Source organism: Engystomops pustulosus, chromosome 1 (genome assembly GCF_040894005.1).
Source record: "Engystomops pustulosus chromosome 1, aEngPut4.maternal, whole genome shotgun sequence".
Taxonomy (NCBI): domain Eukaryota; kingdom Metazoa; phylum Chordata; class Amphibia; order Anura; family Leptodactylidae; genus Engystomops; species Engystomops pustulosus.
Genome location: NC_092411.1, coordinates 204492796 through 204518867, shown reverse-complemented (window position 1 = coordinate 204518867; position 26072 = coordinate 204492796). Strand labels below are relative to the sequence as shown.

The window sequence follows — 26072 nt, the reverse complement described above, 5'->3', positions numbered from 1 at the left end:
GAGATGTGCCAGATACTTCAAGATCTTCAGTGTAAAGCTCTCCACACTGAACTATTTTAGCTTCACGAGAGTGAAAAGATGATCTCCCTTTGAAGAATTTGAAGACATTCCATCGTGAACTAAATTTCACAAAGTTACAATACATTTAATATGAACCTTTCCAAAACCCAGAAACTAAACAGGGACCTTAAGCCTAATGCTCTGCCAACCAAGCCATTTGAGCCTCTGAGAAAACGTTTTGTTTTCAATTGAATTATGTTCTATATTTTTCTCAGGACATTTTGAACAATCTGGCAATTTTCAGGCAGCATGGAAATTCTAATAGACTAAGAAAAAACAAAACAAAACCGAAAGACTTTTTAAACTTTCATCAATGACATTGTTTTGGTTACCAAGCATATCCAATATTGGATTTCAAGTAGGGATGTTGAGATTTTCAGTGCATCAGTCCTTGCTGGTGGTTTTAAAGCCTACTAAAAACGTTTTGGGATGGATTTAGAAATGGGTACTTTTAATCATGTACTTTCCTGAATGAGGAGCATCCCTATCAATTTACGAAAGAAAAAGGAGACTTCCAAAATAGTTATCGGTTGTTTTATATCCAAAGAAGAACATGCCGAAACACGGGATCGAACCAGGGACCTTTAGATCTTCAGTCTAACGCTCTCCCAACTGAGCTATTTCGGCCTGTGCTGCTAGTTGTGGAGGTTACTGTTTTGGGAATTTGAAGATGTTCCACATCATAGAAATGCAAAGACATTGTGAATACAATTACAAGAATAACAAAAATTTCCAAACCGGAAGTAAATTTTTTAAACGTGTTGTATTTTTGTACATTTATATGGTGTGAAAAGTTGCCGAAACCCGGGATCGAAGAAGGGACCTTTAGATCTTCAGTCTAACGCTCTCCCAACTGAGCTATTTCAGCCTCCTCTAACAGCAAGCGTGGACACTTTTTTAAAAAATTGAAGACACAACAACAGCATAGAAATCCAACTGCATTACAAACCAGAGTCCTCTCCAGCACAAGAAAATTTCCAATTACTTCACAGGAAGCTACATTTCTTTAAATTAGTTGATAAGTATCAATATACTAGCAAGATAAAGCTTAAGATTGAAGCAAGGACCTTTAGAGCTTCAGCGAGACCATGGCAAAACCTAGAGATGAGCCAGGTACTTCAAGATCTTCAGTGTAAAGCTCTGCATACTGAGCAAGGACCTGTAGAGCTTCAGCGAGACCATTGCAAAACCTAGAGATGTGCCAGATACTTCAAGATCTTCAGTGTAAAGCTCTTCACACTGAACTATTTTAGCTTCACGAGAGTGAAAAGATGATCTCCCTTTGAAGAATTTGAAGACATTCCATCGTGAACTAAATTTCACAAAGTTACAATACATTTAATATAAACCTTTCCAAAACCCAGAAACTAAACAGGGACCTTAAGCCTAATGCTCTGCCAACCAAGCCATTTGAGCCTCTGAGAAAACGTTTTGTTTTCAATTGAATTATGTTCTATATTTTTCTCAGGACATTTTGAACAATCTGGCAATTTTCAGGCAGCATGGAAATTCTAATAGACTAAGAAAAAACAAAACAAAACCGAAAGACTTTTTAAACTTTTATCAATCACATTGTTTTGGTTACCAAGCATATCCAATATTGGATTTCAAGTAGGGATGTTGAGATTTTCAGTGCATCAGTCCTTGCTGGTGGTTTTAAGGCCTACTGAAAACGTTTTGGGATGGATTTAGAAATGGGTACTTTTAATCATGTACTTTCCTGAATAAGGAGCATTCCTATCAATTTACGAAAGAAAAAGGAGACTTCCAAAATAGTTATCGGTTGTTTTATATCCAAAGAAGAACATGCCGAAACCCGGGATCGAAACAGGGACCTTTAGATCTTCAGTCTAAAGCTCTCCCAACTGAGCTATTTCAGCCTCCTCTAACAGCAAGCGTGGACACTTTTTTAAAAAATTGAAGACACAACAACAGCATAGAAATCCAACTGCATTACAAACCAGAGTCCTCTCCAGCACAAGAAAATTTCCAATTACTTCACAGGAAGCTACATTTCTTTAAATTAGTTGATAAGTATCAATATACTAGCAAGATAAAGCTTAAGATTGAAGCAAGGACCTTTAGAGCTTCAGCGAGACCATGGCAAAACCTAGAGATGAGCCAGGTACTTCAAGATCTTCAGTGTAAAGCTCTGCATACTGAGCAAGGACCTGTAGAGCTTCAGCGAGACCATTGCAAAACCTAGAGATGTGCCAGATACTTCAAGATCTTCAGTGTAAAGCTCTTCACACTGAACTATTTTAGCTTCACGAGAGTGAAAAGATGATCTCCCTTTGAAGAATTTGAAGACATTCCATCGTGAACTAAATTTCACAAAGTTACAATACATTTAATATAAACCTTTCCAAAACCCAGAAACTAAACAGGGACCTTAAGCCTAATGCTCTGCCAACCAAGCCATTTGAGCCTCTGAGAAAACGTTTTGTTTTCAATTGAATTATGTTCTATATTTTTCTCAGGACATTTTGAACAATCTGGCAATTTTCAGGCAGCATGGAAATTCTAATAGACTAAGAAAAAACAAAACAAAACCGAAAGACTTTTTAAACTTTTATCAATCACATTGTTTTGGTTACCAAGCATATCCAATATTGGATTTCAAGTAGGGATGTTGAGATTTTCAGTGCATCAGTCCTTGCTGGTGGTTTTAAGGCCTACTGAAAACGTTTTGGGATGGATTTAGAAATGGGTACTTTTAATCATGTACTTTCCTGAATGAGGAGCATTCCTATCAATTTACGAAAGAAAAAGGAGACTTCCAAAATAGTTATCGGTTGTTTTATATCCAAAGAAGAACATGCCGAAACCCGGGATCGAACCAGGGACCTTTAGATCTTCAGTCTAACGCTCTCCCAACTGAGCTGTTTCGGCCTGTGCTGCTAGTTGTGGAGGTCACTGTTTTGGGAATTTGAAGATGTTCCACATCATAGAAATGCAAAGACATTGTAAATACAATTACAAGAATAACAAAAATTTCCAAAGCGGAAGTAAAGTCTTTAAACGTGTTGTGTTGTATTTTTGTACATTTATATGGTGTGAAAAGATGCCGAAACCCGGGATCGAACCAGGGACCTTTAGATCTTCAGTCTAACGCTCTCCCAACTGAGCTATTTCGGCCTCCTCTAACAGTAAGCGTGGACACTTTTTTAAAAAATTGAAGACACAACAACAGCATAGAAATCCAACTGCATTACAAACCAGAGTCCTCTCCAGCACAAGAAAATTTCCAATTACTTCACAGGAAGCTACATTTCTTTAAATTAGTTGATAAGTATCAATATACTAGCAAGATAAAGCTTAACATTGAAGCAAGGACCTTTAGAGCTTCAGCGAGACCATGGCAAAACCTAGAGATGAGCCAGGTACTTCAAGATCTTCAGTGTAAAGCTCTGCATACCGAGCAAGGACCTGTAGAGCTTCAGCGAGACCATTGCAAAACCTAGAGATGTGCCAGATACTTCAAGATCTTCAGTGTAAAGCTCTCCACACTGAACTATTTTAGCTTCACGAGAGTGAAAAGATGATCTCCCTTTGAAGAATTTGAAGACATTCCATCGTGAACTAAATTTCACAAAGTTACAATACATTTAATATGAACCTTTCCAAAACCCAGAAACTAAACAGGGACCTTAAGCCTAATGCTCTGCCAACCAAGCCATTTGAGCCTCTGAGAAAACGTTTTGTTTTCAATTGAATTATGTTCTATATTTTTCTCAGGACATTTTGAACAATCTGGCAATTTTCAGGCAGCATGGAAATTCTAATAGACTAAGAAAAAACAAAACAAAACCGAAAGACTTTTTAAACTTTCATCAATCACATTGTTTTGGTTACCAAGCATATCCAATATTGGATTTCAAGTAGGGATGTTGAGATTTTCAGTGCATCAGTCCTTGCTGGTGGTTTTAAAGCCTACTGAAAACGTTTTGGGATGGATTTAGAAATGGGTACTTTTAATCATGTACTTTCCTGAATGAGGAGCATCCCTATCAATTTACGAAAGAAAAAGGAGACTTCCAAAATAGTTATCGGTTGTTTTATATCCAAAGAAGAACATGCCGAAACCCGGGATCGAACCAGGGACCTTTAGATCTTCAGTCTAACGCTCTCCCAACTGAGCTATTTCGGCCTGTGCTGCTAGTTGTGGAGGTCACTGTTTTGGGAATTTGAAGATGTTCCACATCATAGAAATGCAAAGACATTGTGAATACAATTACAAGAATAACAAACATTTCCAAACCGGAAGTAAATTTTTTAAACGTGTTGTGTTTTTGTACATTTATATGGTGTTAAAATATGCTGAAACCCGGGATCGAACCAGGGACCTTTAGATCTCCAGTCTAACGCTCTCCCAACTGAGCTATTTCGGCCTCCTCTAATGGTAAACGTGGACACTTTTTTAGAAAATTGAAGACACAACAACAGCATAGAAATCCAACTGCATTACAAACCAGAGTCCTCTCCAGCACAAGAAAATTTCCAATTACTTCACAGGAAGCTACATTTCTTTAAATTAGTTGATAAGTATCAATATACTAGCAAGATAAAGCTTAACATTGAAGCAAGGACCTTTAGAGCTTCAGCGAGACCATGGCAAAACCTAGAGATGAGCCAGGTACTTCATGATCTTCAGTGTAAAGCTCTGCATACTGAGCAAGGACCTGTAGAGCTTCAGCGAGACCATTGCAAAACCTAGAGATGTGCCAGATACTTCAAGATCTTCAGTGTAAAGCTCTTCACACTGAACTATTTTAGCTTCACGAGAGTGAAAAGATGATCTCCCTTTGAAGAATTTGAAGACATTCCATCGTGAACTAAATTTCACAAAGTTACAATACATTTAATATGAACCTTTCCAAAACCCAGAAACTAAACAGGGACCTTAAGCCTAATGCTCTGCCAACCAAGCCATTTGAGCCTCTGAGAAAACGTTTTGTTTTCAATTAAATTATGTTCTATATTTTTCTCAGGACAATTTGAACAAGCTGGCAATTTTCAGGCAGCATGGAAATTCTAATAGACTAAGAAAAAACAAAACAAAACCGAAAGACTTTTTAAACTTTCATCAATCACATTGTTTTGGTTACCAAGCATATCCAATATTGGATTTCAAGTAGGGATGTTGAGATTTTCAGTGCATCAGTCCTTGCTGGTGGTTTTAAAGCCTACTGAAAACGTTTTGGGATGGATTTAGAAATGGGTACTTTTAATCATGTACTTTCCTGAATGAGGAGCATTCCTATCAATTTACGAAAGAAAAAGGAGACTTCCAAAATAGTTATCGGTTGTTTTATATCCAAAGAAGAACATGCCGAAACACGGGATCGAACCAGGGACCTTTAGATCTTCAGTCTAACGCTCTCTCAACTGAGCTATTTCGGCCTGTGCTGCTAGTTGTGGAGGTCACTGTTTTGGGAATTTGAAGATGTTCCACATCATAGAAATGCAAAGACATTGTGAATACAATTACAAGAATAACAAAATTTCCAAACCGGAAGTAAAGTTTTTAAACAATTTGTGTTGTATTTTTGTACATTTGTATGGTGTGAAAGGATGCCGAATCCCGGGATCGAACCAGGGACCTTTAGATCTTCAGTCTAGCGCTCTCCCAACTGAGCTATTTCGGCCTGTGCTGCTAGTTGTGGAGGTCACTGTTTTGGGAATTTGAAGATGTTCCACATCATAGAAATGCAAAGACATTGTGAATACTATTACAAGAATAACAAAAATTTCCAAACCGGAAGTACCTGGCTCATCTCTAGGTTTTGCCATGGTCTCGCTGAAGCTCTAAAGGTCCTTGCTTCAATGTTAAGCTTTATCTTGCTAGTATATTGATACTTATCCAACTGCATTACAAACCAGAGTCCTCTCCAGCACAAGAAAATTTCCAATTACTTCACAGGATGCTACATTTCTTTAAATTAGTTGATAAGTATCAATATACTAGCAAGATAAAGCTTAACATTGAAGCAAGGACCTTTAGAGCTTCAGCGAGACCATGGCAAAACCTAGAGATGAGCCAGGTACTTCAAGATCTTCAGTGTAAAGCTCTGCATACTGAGCAAGGACCTGTAGAGCTTCAGCGAGACCATTGCAAAACCTAGAGATGTGCCAGATACTTCAAGATCTTCAGTGTAAAGCTCTCCACACTGAACTATTTTAGCATCAAGAGAGTGAAAAGATGATCTCCCTTTGAAGAATTTGAAGACATTCCATCGTGAACTAAATTTCACAAAGTTACAATACATTTAATATGAACCTTTCCAAAACCCAGAAACTAAACAGGGACCTTAAGCCTAATGCTCTGCCAACCAAGCCATTTGAGCCTCTGAGAAAACGTTTTGTTTTCAATTGAATTATGTTCTATATTTTTCTCAGGACATTTTGAACAATCTGGCAATTTTCAGGCAGCATGGAAATTCTAATAGACTAAGAAAAAACAAAACAAAACCGAAAGACTTTTTAAACTTTCATCAATCACATTGTTTTGGTTACCAAGCATATCCAATATTGGATTTCAAGTAGGGATGTTGAGATTTTCAGTGCATCAGTCCTTGCTGGTGGTTTCAAAGCCTACTGAAAACGTTTTGGGATGGATTTAGAAATGGGTACTTTTAATCATGTACTTTCCTGAATGAGGAGCATCCCTATCAATTTACGAAAGAAAAAGGAGACTTCCAAAATAGTTATCGGTTGTTTTACATGCAAAGAAGAACATGCCCAAACCCGGGATCGAACCAGGGACCTTTAGATCTTCAGTCTAACGCTCTCCCAAGTGAGCTATTTCGGCCTGTGCTGCTAGTTGTGGAGGTCACTGTTTTGGGAATTTGAAGATGTTCCACATCATAGAAATGCAAAGACATTGTGAATACAATTACAAGAATAACAAAAATTTCCAAACCGGAATTAAATTTTTTAAACGTGTTGTGTTTTTGTACATTTATATCGTGTGAAAAGATGCTGAAACCCGGGATCGAACCAGGGACCTTTAGATCTTCAGTCTAACGCTCTCCCAACTGAGCTACTTCGGCCTCCTTTTAACAGTAAGCGTGGACACTTTTTTAAAAAATTGAAGACACAACAACAGCATAGAAATCCAACTGCATTACAAACCAGAGTCCTCTCCAGCACAAGAAAATTTCCAATTACTTCACAGGAAGCTACATTTCTTTAAATTAGTTGATAAGTATCACTATACTAGCAAGATAAAGCTTAACATTGAAGCAAGGACCTTTAGAGCTTCAGCGAGACCATGGCAAAACCTAGAGATGAGCCAGGTACTTCAAGATCTTCAGTGTAAAGCTCTGCATACTGAGCAAGGACCTGTAGAGCTTCAGCGAGACCATTGCAAAACCTAGAGATGTGCCAGATACTTCAAGATCTTCAGTGTAAAGCTCTCCACACTGAACTATTTTAGCATCACGAGAGTGAAAAGATGATCTCCCTTTGAAGAATTTGAAGACATTCCATCGTGAACTAAATTTCACAAAGTTACAATACATTTAATATGAACCTTTCCAAAACCCAGAAACTAAACAGGGACCTTAAGCCTAATGCTCTGCCAACCAAGCCATTTGAGCCTCTGAGAAAACGTTTTGTTTTCAATTTAATTATGTTCTATATTTTTCTCAGGACATTTTGAACAATCTGGCAATTTTCAGGCAGCATGGAAATTCTAATAGACTAAGAAAAAACAAAACAAAACAAAACCGAAAGACTTTTTAAACTTTCATCAATCACATTGTTTTGGTTACCAAGCATATCCAATATTGGATTTCAAGTAGGGATGTTGAGATTTTCAGTGCATCAGTCCTTGCTGGTGGTTTTAAAGCCTACTGAAAACGTTTTGGGATGGATTTAGAAATGGGTACTTTTAATGATGTACTTTCCAGAATGAGGAGCATCCCTATCAATTTATGAAAGAAAAAGGAGACTTCCAAAATAGTTATCGGTTGTTTTATATCCAAAGAAGAACATGCCGAAACCCGGGATCGAACCAGGGACCTTTAGATCTTCAGTCTAACGCTCTCCCAACTGAGCTATTTCGGCCTGTGCTGCTAGTTGTGGAGGTCACTGTTTTGGGAATTTGAAGATGTTCCACATCATAGAAATGCAAAGACATTGTGAATACAATTACAAGAATAACAAAAATTTCCAAACCAGAAGTAAATTTTTTAAACGTGTTGTGTTGTATTTTTGTACATTTATATGGTGTGAAAAGATTACAACACTCGGGATTGAACCAGGAACCTTTAGATCTTCAGTCTAACGCTCTCCCAACTGAGCTATTTGGGCCTGTGCTGCTAATTGTGTAGGTCACTGTTTTGGGAATTTGAAGATGTTCCACATCATAGAAATGCAAAGACATTGTGAATACAATTACAAGAATAACAAAAATTTCCAAACCGGAAGTAAATTTTTTAAATGTGTTGTGTTGTATTTTTATACATTTATATGGTGTGAAAAGATGCCGAAACCCGGGATCGAACCAGGGACCTTTAGATCTTCAGTTTAACGCTCTCCCAACTGAGCTATTTCAGCCTCCTCTAACAGTAAGCGTGGACACTTTTTAAAAAAATTGAAGACACAACAACAGCATAGAAATCCAACTGCATTACAAACCAGAGTCCTCTCCAGCACAAGAAAATTTCCAATTACTTCACAGGAAGCTACATTTCTTTAAATTAGTTGATAAGTATCAATATACTAGCAAGATAAAGCTTAACATTGAAGCAAGGACCTTTAGAGCTTCATCGAGACCATGGCAAAACCTAGAGATGAGCCAGGTACTTCAAGATCTTCAGTGTAAAGCTCTGCATACTGAGCAAGGACCTGTAGAGCTTCAGCGAGACCATTGCAAAACCTAGAGATGTGCCAGATACTTCAAGATCTTCAGTGTAAAGCTCTCCACACTGAACTATTTTAGCTTCACGAGAGTGAAAAGATGATCTCCCTTTGAAGAATTTGAAGACATTCCATCGTGAACTAAATTTCACAAAGTTACAATACATTTAATATGAACCTTTCCAAAACCCAGAAACTAAACAGGGACCTTAAGCCTAATGCTCTGCCAACCAAGCCATTTGAGCCTCTGAGAAAACGTTTTGTTTTCAATTTAATTATGTTCTATATTTTTCTCAGGACATTTTGAAAAATCTGGCAATTTTCAGGCAGCATGGAAATTCTAATAGACTAAGAAAAAACAAAACAAAACCGAAAGACTTTTTAAACTTTCATCAATCACATTGTTTTGGTTACCAAGCATATCCAATATTGGATTTCAAGTAGAGATGTTGAGATTTTTAGTGCATCAGTCCTTGCTGGTGGTTTTAAAGCCTACTGAAAACGTTTTGGGATGGATTTAGAAATGGGTACTTTTAATCATGTACTTTCCTGAATGAGGAGCATCCCTATCAATTTACGAAAGAAAAAGGAGACTTCCAAAATAGTTATCGGTTGTTTTATATCCAAAGAAGAACATGCCGAAACCCGGGATCGAACCAGGGACCTTTAGATCTTCAGTCTAACGCTCTCCCAACTGAGCTATTTCGGCCTGTGCTGCTAGTTGTGGAGGTCACTGTTTTGGGAATTTGAAGATGTTCCACATCATAGAAATGCAAAGACATTGTGAATACAATTACAAGAATAACAAAAATTTCCAAACCGGAAGTAAAGTTTTTAAACGTGCTGTGTTGTTTTTTTGTACATTTATATGGTGTGAAAAGATGCAGAAACCCGGGATCGAACCAGGGACCTTTAGATCTTCAGTCTAACGCTCTCCCAACTGAGCTATTTCGGCCTCCTCTAAGAGTAAGCGTGGACACTTTTTTAAAAAATTGAAGACACAACAACAGCATAGAAATCCAACTGCATTACAAACCAGAGTCCTCTCCAGCACAAGAAAATTTCCAATTACTTCACAGGAAGCTACATTTCTTTAAATTAGTTGATAAGTATCAATATACTAGCAAGATAAAGCTTAACATTGAAGCAAGGACCTTTAGAGCTTCAGCGAGACCATGGCAAAACCTAGAGATGAGCCAGGTACTTCAAGATCTTCAGTGTAAAGCTCTCTACACTGAACTATTTTAGCTTGACGAGAGTGAAAAGATGATCTCCCTTTGAAGAATTTGAAGACATTCCATCGTGAATTAAATTTCACAAAGTTACAATACATTTAATATGAACCTTTCCAAAACCCAGAAACTAAACAGGGACCTTAAGCCTAATGCTCTGCCAACCAAGCCATTTGAGCCTCTGAGAAAACGTTTTGTTTTCAATTTAATTATGTTCTATATTTTTGACAGGACATTTTGAACAATCTGGCAATTTTCAGGCAGCATGGAAATTCTAATAGACTAAGAAAAAACAAAACAAAACCGAAAGACTTTTTAAACTTTCATCAATCACATTGTTTTGGTTACCAAGCATATCCAATATTGGATTTCAAGTAGGGATGTTGAGATTTTCAGTGCATCAGTCCTTGCTGGTGGTTTTAAAGCCTACTGAAAACGTTTTGGGATGGATTCAGAAATGGGTACTTTTAATCATGTACTTTCCTGAATGAGGAGCATCCCTATCAATTTACGAAAGAAAAAGGAGACTTCCAAAATAGTTATCGGTTGTTTTATATCCAAAGAAGATCATGCCGAAACCCGGGATCGAACCAGGGACCTTTAGATCTTCAGTCTAACGCTCTCCCAACTGAGCTATTTCGGCCTGTGCTGCTAGTTGTGGAGGTCACTTTTTTGGGAATTTGAAGATGTTCTCCATCATAAAAATGCAAAGACATTGTGAATACAACTACTGAAAACGTTTTGGGATGGATTTAGAAATGGGTACTTTTAATCATGTACTTTCCTGAATGAGGAGCATCCCTATCAATTTACGAAAGAAAAAGGAGACTTCCAAAATAGTTATCGGTTGTTTTATATCCAAAGAAGAACATGCCGAAACCCGGCATCGAACCAGGGACCTTTAGATCTTCAGTCTAACGCTCTCCCAACTGAGCTATTTCGGCCTCCTCTAACAGTAAGCGTGGACACTTTTTTAAAAAATTGAAGACACAACAACTACATAGAAATCCAACTGCATTACAAACCAGAGTCCTCTCCAGCACAAGAAAATTTCCAATTACTTCACAGGAAGCTACATTTCTTTAAATTAGTTGATAAGTATCAATATACTAGCAAGATAAAGCTTAACATTGAAGCAAGGACCTTTAGAGCTTCAGCGAGACCATGGCAAAACCTAGAGATGAGCCAGGTACTTCAAGATCTTCAGTGTAAAGCTCTGCATACTGAGCAAGGACCTGTAGAGCTTCAGCGAGACCATTGCAAAACCTAGAGATGTGCCAGATACTTCAAGATCTTCAGTGTAAAGCTCTCCACACTGAACTATTTTAGCTTGACGAGAGTGAAAAGATGATCTCCCTTTGAAGAATTTGAAGACATTCCATCGTGAACTAAATTTCACAAAGTTACAATACATTTAATATGAACCTTTCCAAAACCCAGAAACTAAACAGGGACCTTAAGCCTAATGCTCTGCCAACCAAGCCATTTGAGCCTCTGAGAAAACGTTTTGTTTTCAATTGAATTATGTTCTATATTTTTCTCAGGACACTTTGAACAATCTGGCAATTTTAAGGCAGAATGGAAATTCTAATAGACTAAGAAAAAACAAAACAAAACCGAAAGACTTTTTAAACTTTCATCAATCACATTGTTTTGGTTACCAAGCATATCCAATATTGGATTTCAAGTAGGGATGTTGAGATTTTCAGTGCATCAGTCCTTGCTGGTGGTTTTAAAGCCTACTAAAAACGTTTTGGGATGGATTTAGAAATGGGTACTTTTAATCATGTACTTTCCTGAATGAGGAGCATCCCTATCAATTTACGAAAGAAAAAGGAGACTTCCAAAATAGTTATCGGTTGTTTTATATCCAAAGAAGAACATGCGAAAACACGGGATGGAACCAGGGACCTTTAGATCTTCAGTCTAACGCTCTCCCAACTGAGCTATTTCGGCCTGTGCTGCTAGTTGTGGAGGTCATTGTTTTAGGAATTTGAAGATGTTCCACATCATAGAAATGCAAAGACATTGTGAATACAATTACAAGAATAACAAAATTTCCAAACCGGAAGTAAAGTTTTTAAACAATTTGTGTTGTATTTTTGTACATTTGTATGGTGTGAAAGGATGCCGAATCCCAGGATCGAACCAGGGACCTTTAGATCTTCAGTCTAACGCTCTCCCAACTGAGCTATTTCGGCCTCCTCTAAGAGTAAGCGTGGACACTTTTTTAAAAAATTGAAGACACAACAACAGCATAGAAATCCAACTGCATTACAAACCAGAGTCCTCTCCAGCACAAGAAAATTTCCAATTACTTCACAGGAAGCTACATTTCTTTAAATTAGTTGATAAGTATCAATATACTAGCAAGATAAAGCTTAACATTGAAGCAAGGACCTTTAGAGCTTCAGCGAGACCATGGCAAAACCTAGAGATGAGCCAGGTACTTCAAGATCTTCAGTGTAAATCTCTTCATACTGAGCAAGGACCTGTAGAGCTTCAGCGAGACCATTGCAAAACCTAGAGATGTGCCAGATACTTCAAGATCTTCAGTGTAAAGCTCTCCACACTGAACTATTTTAGCTTCACGAGAGTGAAAAGATGATCTCCCTTTGAAGAATTTGAAGACATTCCATCGTGAACTAAATTTCACAAAGTTACAATACATTTAATATGAACCTTTCCAAAACCCAGAAACTAAACAGGGACCTTAAGCCTAATGCTCTGCAAACCAAGCCATTTGAGCCTCTGAGAAAACGTTTTGTTTTCAATTGAATTATGTTCTATATTTTTCTCAGGACATTTTGAACAATCTGGCAATTTTCAGGCAGCATGGAAATTCTAATAGACTAAGAAAAAACAAAACAAAACCGAAAGACTTTTTAAACTTTCATCAATCACATTGTTTTGGTTACCAAGCATATCCAATATTGGATTTCAAGTAGGGATGTTGAGATTTTCAGTGCATCAGTCCTTGCTGGTGGTTTTAAAGCCTACTGAAAACGTTTTGGGATGGATTTAGAAATGGGTACTTTTAATCATGTACTTTCCTGAATGAGGAGCATTCCTATCAATTTACGAAAGAAAAAGGAGACTTCCAAAATAGTTATCGGTTGTGTTATATCCAAAGAAGAACATGCCGAAACCCGGGATAGAACCAGGGACCTTTAGATCTTCAGTCTAACGCTCTCCCAACTGAGCTATTTCAGCCTGTGCTGCTAGTTGTGGAGGTCACTGTTTTGGGAATTTGAAGATGTTCCACATCATAGAAATGCAAAGACATTGTGAATACAATTACAAGAATAACAAAAATTTCCAAACCGGAAGTAAATTTTTTAAACGTGTTGTGTTGTATTTTTGTACATTTATATGGTGTGAAAAGATGCTGAAACCCGGGATCGAACCAAGGACCTTTAGATCTTCAGTCTAACGCTCTCCCAACTGAGCTATTTCGGCCTCCTCTAAGAGTAAACGTGGACACTTTTTTAAAAAATTGAAGACACAACAACAGCATAGAAATCCAACTGCATTACAAACCAGAGTCCTCTCCAGCACAAGAAAATTTCCAATTACTTCACAGGAAGCTACATTTCTTTAAATTAGTTGATAAGTATCAATATACTAGCAAGATAAAGCTTAACATTGAAGCAAGGACCTTTAGAGCTTCAGCGAGACCATGGCAAAACCTAGAGATGAGCCAGGTACTTCAAGATCTTCAGTGTAAAGCTCTGCATACTGAGCAAGGACCTGTAGAGCTTCAGCAAGACCATTGCAAAACCTCGAGATGTGCCAGATACTTCAAGATCTTCAGTGTAAAGCTCTCCACACTGAACTATTTTAGCTTGACGAGAGTGAAAAGATGATCTCCCTTTGAAGAATTTGAAGACATTCCATCGTGAACTAAATTTCACAAAGTTACAATACATTTAATATGAACCTTTCCAAAACCCAGAAACTAAACAGGGACCTTAAGCCTAATGCTCTGCCAACCAAGCCATTTGAGCCTCTGAGAAAACGTTTTGTTTTCAATTGAATTATGTTCTATATTTTTCTCAGGACATTTTGAACAATCTGGCAATTTTCAGGCAGCATGGAAATTCTAATAGACTAAGAAAAAACAAAACAAAACCGAAAGACTTTTTAAACTTTTATCAATCACATTGTTTTGGTTACCAAGCATATCCAATATTGGATTTCAAGTAGGGATGTTAAGATTTTCAGTGCATCAGTCCTTGCTGGTGGTTTTAAAGCCTACTGAAAACGTTTTGGGATGGATTTAGAAATGGGTACTTTTAATCATGTACTTTCCTGAATGAGGAGCATCCCTATCAATTTACGAAAGAAAAAGGAGACTTCCAAAATAGTTATCGGTTGTTTTATATCCAAAGAAGAACATGCCGAAACCCAGGATCGAACCAGGGACCTTTAGATCTTCAGTCTAACGCTCTCCCAACTGAGCTATTTCGGCCTGTGCTGCTAGTTGTGGAGGTCACTGTTTTGGGAATTTGAAGATGTTCCACATCATAGAAATGCAAAGACATTCTGAATACAATTACAAGAATAACAAAAATTTCCCAACCGGAAGTAAAGTTTTTAAACGTGTTGTGTTGTATTTTTGTACATTTATATGGTGTGAAAAGATGCCGAAACCCGGGATTGAACCAGGGACCTTTAGATCTTCAGTCTAACGCTCTCCCAACTGAGCTATTTCGGCCTGTGCTGCTAGTTGTGGAGGTCACTGTTTTGGGAATTTGAAGATGTTCCACATCATAGAAATGCAAAGACATTGTGAATACAATTACAAGAATAACAAAAATTTCCAAACCGGAAGTACCTGGCTCATCTCTAGGTTTTGCCATGGTCTCGCTGAAGCTCTAAAGGTCCTTGCTTCAATGTTAAGCTTTATCTTGCTAGTATATTGATACTTATCCAACTGCATTACAAACCAGAGTCCTCTCCAGCACAAGAAAATTTCCAATTACTTCACAGGAAGCTACATTTCTTTAAATTAGTTGATAAGTATCAATATACTAGCAAGATCAAGCTTAACATTGAAGCAAGGACCTTTAGAGCTTCAGCGAGACCATGGCAAAACCTAGAGATGAGCCAGGTACTTGAAGATCTTCAGTGTAAAGCTCTGCATACTGAGCAAGAACCTGTAGAGCTTCAGCGAGACCATTGCAAAACCTAGAGATGTGCCAGATACTTCAAGATCTTCAGTGTAAAGCTCTCCACACTGAACTATTTTAGCTTGACGAGAGTGAAAAGATGATCTCCCTTTGAAGAATTTGAAGACATTCCATCGTGAACTAAATTTCACAAAGTTACAATACATTTAATATGAACCTTTCCAAAACCCAGAAACTAAACAGGGACCTTAAGCCTAATGCTCTGCCAACCAAGCCATTTGAGCCTCTGAGAAAACGTTTTGTTTTCAATTGAATTATGTTCTATATTTTTCTCAGGACACTTTGAACAATCTGGCAATTTTAAGGCAGAATGGAAATTCTAATAGACTAAGAAAAAACAAAACAAAACCGAAAGACTTTTTAAACTTTCATCAATCACATTGTTTTGGTTACCAAGCATATCCAATATTGGATTTTAAGTAGGGATGTTGAGATTTTCAGTGCATCAGTCCTTGCTGGTGGTTTTAAAGCCTACTAAAAACGTTTTGGGATGGATTTAGAAATGGGTACTTTTAATCATGTACTTTCCTGAATGAGGAGCATCCCTATCAATTTACGAAAGAAAAAGGAGACTTCCAAAATAGTTATCGGTTGTTTTATATCCAAAGAAGAACATGCGAAAACACGGGATGGAACCAGGGACCTTTAGATCTTCAGTCTAACGCTCTCCCAACTGAGCTATTTCGGCCTGTGCTGCTAGTTGTGGAGGTCATTGTTTTAGGAATTTGAAGATGTTCCACATCATAGAAATGCAAAGACATTGTGAATACAATTACAAGAATAACAAAATTTCCAAACCGGAAGTAAAGTTTTTAAACAATTTGTGTTGTATTTTTGTACATTTGTATGGTGTGAAAGGATGCCGAATCCCGGGATCGAACCAGGGACCTTTAGATCTTCAGTCTAACGCTCTCCCAACTGAGCTATTTCGGCCTCCTCTAAGAGTAAGCGTGGACACTTTTTTAAAAAATTGAAGACACAACAACAGCATAGAAATCCAACTGCATTACAAACCAGAGTCCTCTCCAGCACAAGAAAATTTCCAATTACTTCACAGGAAGCTACATTTCTTTAAATTAGTTGATAAGTATCAATATACTAGCAAGATAAAGCTTAACATTGAAGCAAGGACCTTTAGAGCTTCAGCGAGACCATGGCAAAACCTAGAGATGAGCCAGGTACTTCAAGATCTTCAGTGTAAATCTCTTCATACTGAGCAAGGACCTGTAGAGCTTCAGCGAGACCATTGCAAAACCTAGAGATGTGCCAGATACTTCAAGATCTTCAGTGTAAAGCTCTCCACACTGAACTATTTTAGCTTCACGAGAGTGAAAAGATGATCTCCCTTTGAAGAATTTGAAGACATTCCATCGTGAACTAAATTTCACAAAGTTACAATACATTTAATATGAACCTTTCCAAAACCCAGAAACTAAACAGGGACCTTAAGCCTAATGCTCTGCAAACCAAGCCATTTGAGCCTCTGAGAAAACGTTTTGTTTTCAATTGAATTATGTTCTATATTTTTCTCAGGACATTTTGAACAATCTGGCAATTTTCAGGCAGCATGGAAATTCTAATAGACTAAGAAAAAACAAAACAAAACCGAAAGACTTTTTAAACTTTCATCAATCACATTGTTTTGGTTACCAAGCATATCCAATATTGGATTTCAAGTAGGGATGTTGAGATTTTCAGTGCATCAGTCCTTGCTGGTGGTTTTAAAGCCTACTGAAAACGTTTTGGGATGGATTTAGAAATGGGTACTTTTAATCATGTACTTTCCTGAATGAGGAGCATTCCTATCAATTTACGAAAGAAAAAGGAGACTTCCAAAATAGTTATCGGTTGTGTTATATCCAAAGAAGAACATGCCGAAACCCGGGATAGAACCAGGGACCTTTAGATCTTCAGTCTAACGCTCTCCCAACTGAGCTATTTCAGCCTGTGCTGCTAGTTGTGGAGGTCACTGTTTTGGGAATTTGAAGATGTTCCACATCATAGAAATGCAAAGACATTGTGAATACAATTACAAGAATAACAAAAATTTCCAAACCGGAAGTAAATTTTTTAAACGTGTTGTGTTGTATTTTTGTACATTTATATGGTGTGAAAAGATGCTGAAACCCGGGATCGAACCAGGGACCTTTAGATCTTCAGTCTAACGCTCTCCCAACTGAGCTATTTCGGCCTGTGCTGCTAGTTGTGGAGGTCACTGTTTTGGGAATTTGAAGATGTTCCACATCATAGAAATGCAAAGACATTGTGAATACAATTACAAGAATAACAAAAATTTCCAAAGCGGAAGTAAATTTTTTAAACGTGTTGTGTTGTATTTTTGTACATTTATATGGTGTGAAAAGATGCTGAAACCCGGGATTGAACCAGGGACCTTTAGATCTTCAGTCTAACGCTCTTCCAACTGAGCTATTTCGGCCTCCTCTAAGAGTAAGCGTGGACACTTTTTTAAAAAATTGAAGACACAACAACAGCATAGAAATCCAACTGCATTACAAACCAGAGTCCTCTCCAGCACAAGAAAATTTCCAATTACTTCACAGGAAGCTACATTTCTTTAAATTAGTTGATAAGTATCAATATACTAGCAAGATAAAGCTTAACATTGAAGCAAGGACCTTTAGAGCTTCAGCGAGACCATGGCAAAACCTAGAGATGAGCCAGGTACTTCAAGATCTTCAGTGTAAAGCTCTGCATACTGAGCAAGGACCTGTAGAGCTTCAGCGAGACCATGGCAAAACCTAGAGATGAGCAAGGTACTTCAAGATCTTCAGTGTAAAGCTCTGCATACTGAGCAAGGACCTGTAGAGCTTCAGCGAGACCATTGCAAAACCTAGAGATGTGCCAGATACTTCAAGATCTTCAGTGTAAAGCTCTTCACACTGAACTATTTTAGCTTCACGAGAGTGAAAAGATGATCTCCCTTTGAAGAATTTGAAGACATTCCATCGTGAACTAAATTTCACAAAGTTACAATACATTTAATATAAACCTTTCCAAAACCCAGAAACTAAACAGGGACCTTAAGCCTAATGCTCTGCCAACCAAGCCATTTGAGCCTCTGAGAAAACGTTTTGTTTTCAATTGAATTATGTTCTATATTTTTCTCAGGACATTTTGAACAATCTGGCAATTTTCAGGCAGCATGGAAATTCTAATAGACTAAGAAAAAACAAAACAAAACCGAAAGACTTTTTAAACTTTCATCAATCACATTGTTTTGGTTACCAAGCATATCCAATATTGGATTTCAAGTAGGGATGTTGAGATTTTCAGTGCATCAGTCTTTGCTGGTGGTTTTAAGGCCTACTGAAAACGTTTTGGGATGGATTTAGAAATGGGTACTTTTAATCATGTACTTTCCTGAATGAGGAGCATTCCTATCAATTTACGAAAGAAAAAGGAGACTTCCAAAATAGTTATCGGTTGTTTTATATCCAAAGAAGAACATGCCAAAACCCGGGATCGAACCAGGGACCTTTAGATCTTCAGTCTAACGCTCTCCCAACTGAGCTATTTCGGCCTGTGCTGCGAGTTGTGAAGGTCACTGTTTTGGGAATTTGAAGATGATCCACATCATAGAAATGCAAAGACATTGTGAATACAATTACAAGAATAACAAAAATTTCCAAAAAGCGGAAGTAAAGTTTTTAAACGTGTTGTGTTGTATTTTTGTACATTTATATGGTGTGAAAAGATGCCGAAACCCGGGATCGAACCAGGGGCCTTTAGATCTTCAGTCTAACGCTCTCCCAACTGAGCTATTTCGGCCTCCTCTAACAGCAAGCGTGGACACTTTTTTAAAAAATTGAAGACACAACAACTACATAGAAATCCAACTGCATTACAAACCAGAGTCCTCTCCAGCACAAGAAAATTTCCAATTACTTCACAGGAAGCTACATTTCTTTAAATTAGTTGATAAGTATCAATATACTAGCAAGATAAAGCTTAAGATTGAAGCAAGGACCTTTAGAGCTTCAGCGAGACCATGGCAAAACCTAGAGATGAGCCAGGTACTTCAAGATCTTCAGTGTAAAACTCTGCATACTGAGCAAGGACCTGTAGAGCTTCAGCGAGACCATTGCAAAACCTAGAGATGTGCCAGATACTTCAAGATCTTCAGTGTAAAGCTCTTCATACTGAACTATTTTAGCTTCACGAGAGTGAAAAGATGATCTCCCTTTGAAGAATTTGAAGACATTCCATCGTGAACTAAATTTCACAAAGTTACAATACATTTAATATGAACCTTTCCAAAACCCAGAAACTAAACAGGGACCTTAAGCCTAATGCTCTGCCAACCAAGCCATTTGAGCCTCTGAGAAAACGTTTTGTTTTCAATTGAATTATGTTCTATATTTTTCTCAGGACAATTTGAACAATCTGGCAATTTTCAGGCAGCTTGGAAATTCTAATAGACTAAGAAAAAACAAAACAAAACCGAAAGACTTTTTAAACTTTCATCAATCACATTGTTTTGGTTACCAAGCATATCCAATATTGGATTTCAAGTAGGGATGTTGAGATTTTCAGTGCATCAGTCCTTGCTGGTGGTTTTAAAGCCTACTGAAAACGTTTTGGGATGGATTTAGAAATGGGTACTTTTACTCATGTACTTTCCTGAATGAGGAGCATCCCTATCAATTTACGAAAGAAAAAGGAGACTTCCAAAATAGTTATCGGTTGTTTTATATCCAAAGAAGAACATGCCGAAACCCGGGATCGAACCAGGGACCTTTAGATCTTCAGTCTAACGCTCTCCCAACTGAGCTATTTCGGCCTGTGCTGCGAGTTGTGGAGGTCACTGTTTTGGGAATTTGAAGATGTTCCACATCATAGAAATGCAAAGACATTGTGAATACAATTACAAGAATAACAAAAATTTCCAAAAAGCGGAAGTAAAGTTTTTAAACGTGTTGTGTTGTATTTTTGTACATTTATATGGTGTGAAAATATGCTGAAACCCGGGATCGAACCAGGGGCCTTTAGATCTCCAGTCTAACGCTCTCCCAACTGAGCTATTTCGGCCTCCTCTAATGGTAAGCGTGGACACTTTTTTAAAAAATTGAAGACACAACAACTACATAGAAATCCAACTGCATTACAAACCAGAGTCCTCTCCAGCACAAGAAAATTTCCAATTACTTCACAGGAAGCTACATTTCTTTAAATTAGTTGATAAGTATCAATATACTAGCAAGATAAAGCTTAACATTGAAGCAAGGACCTTTAGAGCTTCAGCGAGACCATGGCAAAACCTAGAGATGAGCCAGGTACTTCATGATCTTCAGTGTAAAGCTCTGCATACTGAGCAAGGACCTGTAGAGCTTCAGCGAGACCATTGCAAAACCTAGAGATGTGCCAGATACTTCAAGATCTTCAGTGTAAAGCTCTTCACACTGAACTATTTTAGCTTCACGAGAGTGAAAAGATGATCTCCCTTTGAAGAATTTGAAGACATTCCATCGTGAACTAAATTTCACAAAGTTACAATACATTTAATATGAACCTTTCCAAAACCCAGAAACTAAACAGGGACCTTAAGCCTAATGCTCTGCCAACCAAGCCATTTGAGCCTCTGAGAAAACGTTTTGTTTTCAATTAAATTATGTTCTATATTTTTCTCAGGACAATTTGAACAAGCTAGCAATTTTCAGGCAGCATGGAAATTCTAATAGACTAAGAAAAAACAAAACAAAACCGAAAGACTTTTTAAACTTTCATCAATCACATTGTTTTGGTTACCAAGCATATCCAATATTGGATTTCAAGTAGGGATGTTGAGATTTTCAGTGCATCAGTCCTTGCTGGTGGTTTTAAAGCCTACTGAAAACGTTTTGGGATGGATTTAGAAATGGGTACTTTTAATCATGTACTTTCCTGAATGAGGAGCATTCCTATCAATTTACGAAAGAAAAAGGAGACTTCCAAAATAGTTATCGGTTGTTTTATATCCAAAGAAGAACATGCCGAAACCCGGGATCGAACCAGGGACCTTTAGATCTTCAGTCTAACGCTCTCCCAACTGAGCTATTTCGGCCTGTGCTGCTAGTTGTGGAGGTCACTGTTTTGGGAATTTGAAGATGTTCCACATCATAGAAATGCAAAGACATTGTGAATACAATTACAAGAATAACAAAAATTTCCAAAGCGGAAGTAAAGTTTTTAAACGTGTTGTGTTGTATTTTTGTACATTTATATGGTGTGAAAAGATGCCGAAACCCGGGATCGAACCAGGGACCTTTAGATCTTCAGTCTAACGCTCTCCCAACTGAGCTATTTCGGCCTGTGCTGCTAGTTGTGGAGGTCACTGTTTTGGGAATTTGAAGATGTTCCACATCATAGAAATGCAAAGACAATGTGAATACAATTACAAGAATAACAAAAATTTCCAAACCGGAAGTAAATTTTTTAAACGTGTTGTGTTGTATTTTTGTACATTTATATGGTGTGAAAAGATGCCGAAACCCGGGATCGAACCAGGGACCTTTAGATCTTCAGTCTAACGCTCTCCCAACTGAGCTATTTCGGCCTCCTCTAACAGCAAGCGTGGACACTTTATTAAAAAATTGAAAACACAACAACAGCATAGAAATCCAACTGCATTACAAACCAGAGTCCTCTCCAGCACAAGAAAATTTCCAATTACTTCACAGGAAGCTACATTTATTTAAATTAGTTGATAAGTATCAATATACTAGCAAGATAAAGCTTAAGATTGAAGCAAGGACCTTTAGAGCTTCAGCGAGACCATGGCAAAACCTAGAGATGAGCCAGGTACTTCAAGATCTTCAGTGTAAAGCTCTGCATACTGAGCAAGGACCTGTAGAGCTTCAGCGAGACCATTGCAAAACCTAGAGATGTGCCAGATACTTCAAGATCTTCAGTGTAAAGCTCTTCACACTGAACTATTTTAGCTTCACGAGAGTGAAAAGATGATCTCCCTTTGAAGAATTTGAAGACATTCCATCGTGAACTAAATTTCACAAAGTTACAATACATTTAATATAAACCTTTCCAAAACCCAGAAACTAAACAGGGACCTTAAGCCTAATGCTCTGCCAACCAAGCCATTTGAGCCTCTGAGAAAACGTTTTGTTTTCAATTGAATTATGTTCTATATTTTTCTCAGGACATTTTGAACAATCTGGCAATTTTCAGGCAGCATGGAAATTCTAATAGACTAAGAAAAAACGAAACAAAACCGAAAGACTTTTTAAACTTTCATCAATCACATTGTTTTGGTTACCAAGCATATGCAATATTGGATTTCAAGTAGGGATGTTGAGATTTTCAGTGCATCAGTCCTTGCTGGTGGTTTTAAAGCCTACTGAAAACGTTTTGGGATGGATTTAGAAATGGGTACTTTTAATCATGTACTTTCCTGAATGAGGAGCATACCTATCAATTTACGAAAGAAAAAGGAGACTTCCAAAATAGTTATCGGTTGTTTTATATCCAAAGAACAACATGCCGAAACCCGGGATCGAACCAGGGACCTTTAGATCTTCAGTCTAACGCTCTCCCAACTGAGCTATTTCGGCCTGTGCTGCCAGTTGTGGAGGTCACTGTTTTGGGAATTTGAAGATGTTCCCCATCATAGAAATGCAAAGACATTGTGAATACAATTACAAGAATAACAAAAATTTCCAAACCGGAAGTAAATTTTTTAAACGTGTTGTGTTGTATTTTTGTATAATTATATCGTGTGAAAAGATGCCGAAACCCGGGATCGAACCAGGGACCTTTAGATCTTCAGTCTAACGCTCTCCCAACTGAGCTATTTCGGCCTCCTTTTAACAGTAAGCATGGACACTTTTTTAAAAAATTGAAGACACAACAACAGCATAGAAATCCAACTGCATTACAAACCAGAGTCCTCTCCAGCACAAGAAAATTTCCAATTACTTCACAGGAAGCTACATTTCTTTAAATTAGTTGATAAGTATCAATATACTAGCAAGATAAAGCTTAAGATTGAAGCAAGGACCTTTAGAGCTTCAGCGAGACCATGGCAAAACCTAGAGATGAGCCAGGTACTTCAAGATCTTCAGTGTAAAGCTCTGCATACTGAGCAAGGACCTGTAGAGCTTCAGCGAGACCATTGCAAAACCAAGAGATGTGCCAGATACTTCAAGATCTTCAGTGTAAAGCTCTCCACACTGAACTATTTTAGCATCACGAGAGTGAAAAGATGATCTCCCTTTGAAGAATTTGAAGACATTCCATTGTGAACTAAATTTCACAAAGTTACAATACATTTAATATGAACCTTTCCAAAACCCAGAAACTAAACAGGGACCTTAAGCCTAATGCTCTGCCAACCAAGCCATTTGAGCCTCTGAGAAAACGTTTTGTTTTCAATTGAATTATGTTCTATATTTTTCTCAGGACATTTTGAACAATCTGGCAATTTTCAGGCAGCATGGAAATTCTAATAGACTAAGAAAAAACAAAACAAAACCGAAAGACTTTTTAAACTTTCATCAATCACATTGTTTTGGTTACCAAGCATATCCAATATTGGATTTCAAGTAGGGATGTTGAGATTTTCAGTGCATCAGTCCTTGCTGGTGGTTTTAAAGCCTACTGAAAACGTTTTGGGAAGGATTTAGAAATGGGTACTTTTAATCATGTACTTTCCTGAATGAGGAGCATCCCTATCAATTTACGAAAGAAAAAGGAGACTTCCAAAATAGTTATCGGTTGTTTTATATCCAAAGAAGAACATGCCAAAACCCGGGATCGAACCAGGGACCTTTAGATCTTCAGTCTAACGCTCTCCCAACTGAGCTATTTTGGCCTGTGCTGCTAGTTGTGGAGGTCACTGTTTTGGGAATTTGAAGATGTTCCACATCATAGAAATGCAAAGACATTGTGAATACAATTACAAGAATAACAAAAATTTCCAAAACGGTAGTAAAGTTTTTAAACGTGTTGTGTTGTATTTTTGTACATTTATATGGTGTGAAAAGATGCCGAAACACGGGATCGAACCAGGGACCTTTAGTCTAACGCTCTCCCAACTGAGCTATTTCGGCCTCCTCTAAGAATAAGCGTGGACACTTTTTAAAAAAATTGAAGACACAACAACAGCATAGAAATCCAACTGCATTACAAACCAGAGTCCTCTCCAGCACAAGAAAATTTCCAATTACTTCACAGGAAGCTACATTTCTTTAAATTAGTTGATAAGTATCAATATACTAGCAAGATAAAGCTTAACATTGAAGCAAGGACCTTTAGAGCTTCAGCGAGACCATGGCAAAACCTAGAGATGAGCCAGGTACTTCAAGATCTTTAGTGTAAAGCTCTGCATACTGAGCAAGAACCTGTAGAGCTTTAGCGAGACCATTGCAAAACCTAGAGATGTGCCAGATACTTCAAGATCTTCAGTGTAAAGCTCTCCACACTGAACTATTTTAGCTTCACGAGAGTGAAAAGATGATCTCCCTTTGAAGAATTTGAAGACATTCCATCGTGAACTAAATTTCACAAAGTTACAATACATTTAATATGAACCTTTCCAAAACCCAGAAACTAAACAGGGACCTTAAGCCTAATGCTCTGCCAACCAAGCCATTTGAGCCTCTGAGAAAACGTTTTGTTTTCAATTGAATTATGTTCTATATTTTTCTCAGGACATTTTGAACAATCTGGCAATTTTCAGGCAGCATGGAAATTCTAATAGACTAAGAAAAAACAAAACAAAACCGAAAGACTTTTTAAACTTTCATCAATCACATTGTTTTGGTTACCAAGCATATCCAATATTGGATTTCAAGTAGGGATGTTGAGATTTTCAGTGCATCAGTCCTTGCTGGTGGTTTTAAAGCCTACTGAAAACGTTTTGGGATGGATTTAGAAATGGGTACTTTTAATCATGTACTTTCCTGAATGAGGAGCATTCCTATCAATTTACGAAAGAAAAAGGAGACTTCCAAAATAGTTAGCGGTCGTTTTATATCCAAAGATGAACATGCCGAAACCCGGGATAGAACCAGGGACCTTTAGATTTTCAGTCTAACGCTCTCCCAACTGAGCTATTTCGGCCTGTGCTGCTTGTTGTGGAGGTCACTGTTTTGGGAATTTGAAGATGTTCCACATCATAGAAATGCAAAGACATTGTGAATCCAATTACAAGAATAACAAAATTTTCCACACCGGAAGTAAATTTTTTAAACGTGTTGTGTTGTATTTTTGTACATTTATATGGTGTAAAAAGATGCTGAAACCCGGGATCGAACCAGGGACCTTTAGATCTTCAGTCTAACGCTCTCCCAACTGAGCTATTTCGGCCTCCTCTAAGAGTAAGCGTGGACACTTTTTTAAAAAATTGAAGACACAACAACAGCATAGAAATCCAACTGCATTACAAACCAGAGTCCTCTCCAGCACAATAAAATTTCCAATTACTTCACAGGAAGCTATATTTCTTTAAATTAGTTGATAAGTATCAATATACTACCAAGATAAAGCTTAACATTGAAGCAAGGACCTTTAGAGCTTCAGTGAGACCATGGCAAAACCTAGAGATGAGCCAGGTACTTCAAGATCTTCAGTGTAAAGCTCTGCATACTGAGCAAGGACCTGTAGAGCTTCAGCGAGACCATTGCAAAACCTAGAGATGTGCCAGATACTTCAAGATCTTCAGTGTAAAGCTCTCCACACTGAACTATTTTAGCTTCACGAGAGTGAAAAG

At 37.7% G+C, this 26072-nt stretch overlaps 11 non-coding genes across 11 annotated transcripts; all 11 read right to left on the bottom strand.

The window, feature by feature from the left end:
• Nucleotides 1-3125: 3125 nt before the first annotated feature.
• Nucleotides 3126-3198, bottom strand: TRNAF-GAA (transfer RNA phenylalanine (anticodon GAA)). Its single transcript has one exon. It is a non-coding gene; the product is annotated as a tRNA-Phe (tRNA).
• A 939-nt stretch (nt 3199-4137) lies between these two features.
• Nucleotides 4138-4210, bottom strand: TRNAF-GAA (transfer RNA phenylalanine (anticodon GAA)). Its single transcript has one exon. It is a non-coding gene; the product is annotated as a tRNA-Phe (tRNA).
• Nucleotides 4211-4378: 168 nt separating this feature from the next.
• On the bottom strand, nt 4379-4451 carry TRNAS-GGA (transfer RNA serine (anticodon GGA)). The gene has a single exon. It is a non-coding gene; the product is annotated as a tRNA-Ser (tRNA).
• Nucleotides 4452-8057: 3606 nt separating this feature from the next.
• TRNAF-GAA (transfer RNA phenylalanine (anticodon GAA)) lies at nt 8058-8130 on the bottom strand. Its single transcript has one exon. It is a non-coding gene; the product is annotated as a tRNA-Phe (tRNA).
• Nucleotides 8131-9561: 1431 nt separating this feature from the next.
• TRNAF-GAA (transfer RNA phenylalanine (anticodon GAA)) lies at nt 9562-9634 on the bottom strand. The gene has a single exon. It is a non-coding gene; the product is annotated as a tRNA-Phe (tRNA).
• A 1093-nt stretch (nt 9635-10727) lies between these two features.
• On the bottom strand, nt 10728-10800 carry TRNAF-GAA (transfer RNA phenylalanine (anticodon GAA)). Its single transcript has one exon. It is a non-coding gene; the product is annotated as a tRNA-Phe (tRNA).
• Nucleotides 10801-19065: 8265 nt separating this feature from the next.
• TRNAF-GAA (transfer RNA phenylalanine (anticodon GAA)) lies at nt 19066-19138 on the bottom strand. Its single transcript has one exon. It is a non-coding gene; the product is annotated as a tRNA-Phe (tRNA).
• Nucleotides 19139-20077: 939 nt separating this feature from the next.
• TRNAF-GAA (transfer RNA phenylalanine (anticodon GAA)) lies at nt 20078-20150 on the bottom strand. The gene has a single exon. It is a non-coding gene; the product is annotated as a tRNA-Phe (tRNA).
• A 175-nt stretch (nt 20151-20325) lies between these two features.
• Nucleotides 20326-20398, bottom strand: TRNAS-GGA (transfer RNA serine (anticodon GGA)). Its single transcript has one exon. It is a non-coding gene; the product is annotated as a tRNA-Ser (tRNA).
• Nucleotides 20399-21337: 939 nt separating this feature from the next.
• TRNAF-GAA (transfer RNA phenylalanine (anticodon GAA)) lies at nt 21338-21410 on the bottom strand. The gene has a single exon. It is a non-coding gene; the product is annotated as a tRNA-Phe (tRNA).
• Nucleotides 21411-21583: 173 nt separating this feature from the next.
• On the bottom strand, nt 21584-21656 carry TRNAF-GAA (transfer RNA phenylalanine (anticodon GAA)). Its single transcript has one exon. It is a non-coding gene; the product is annotated as a tRNA-Phe (tRNA).
• Nucleotides 21657-26072: the final 4416 nt, after the last annotated feature.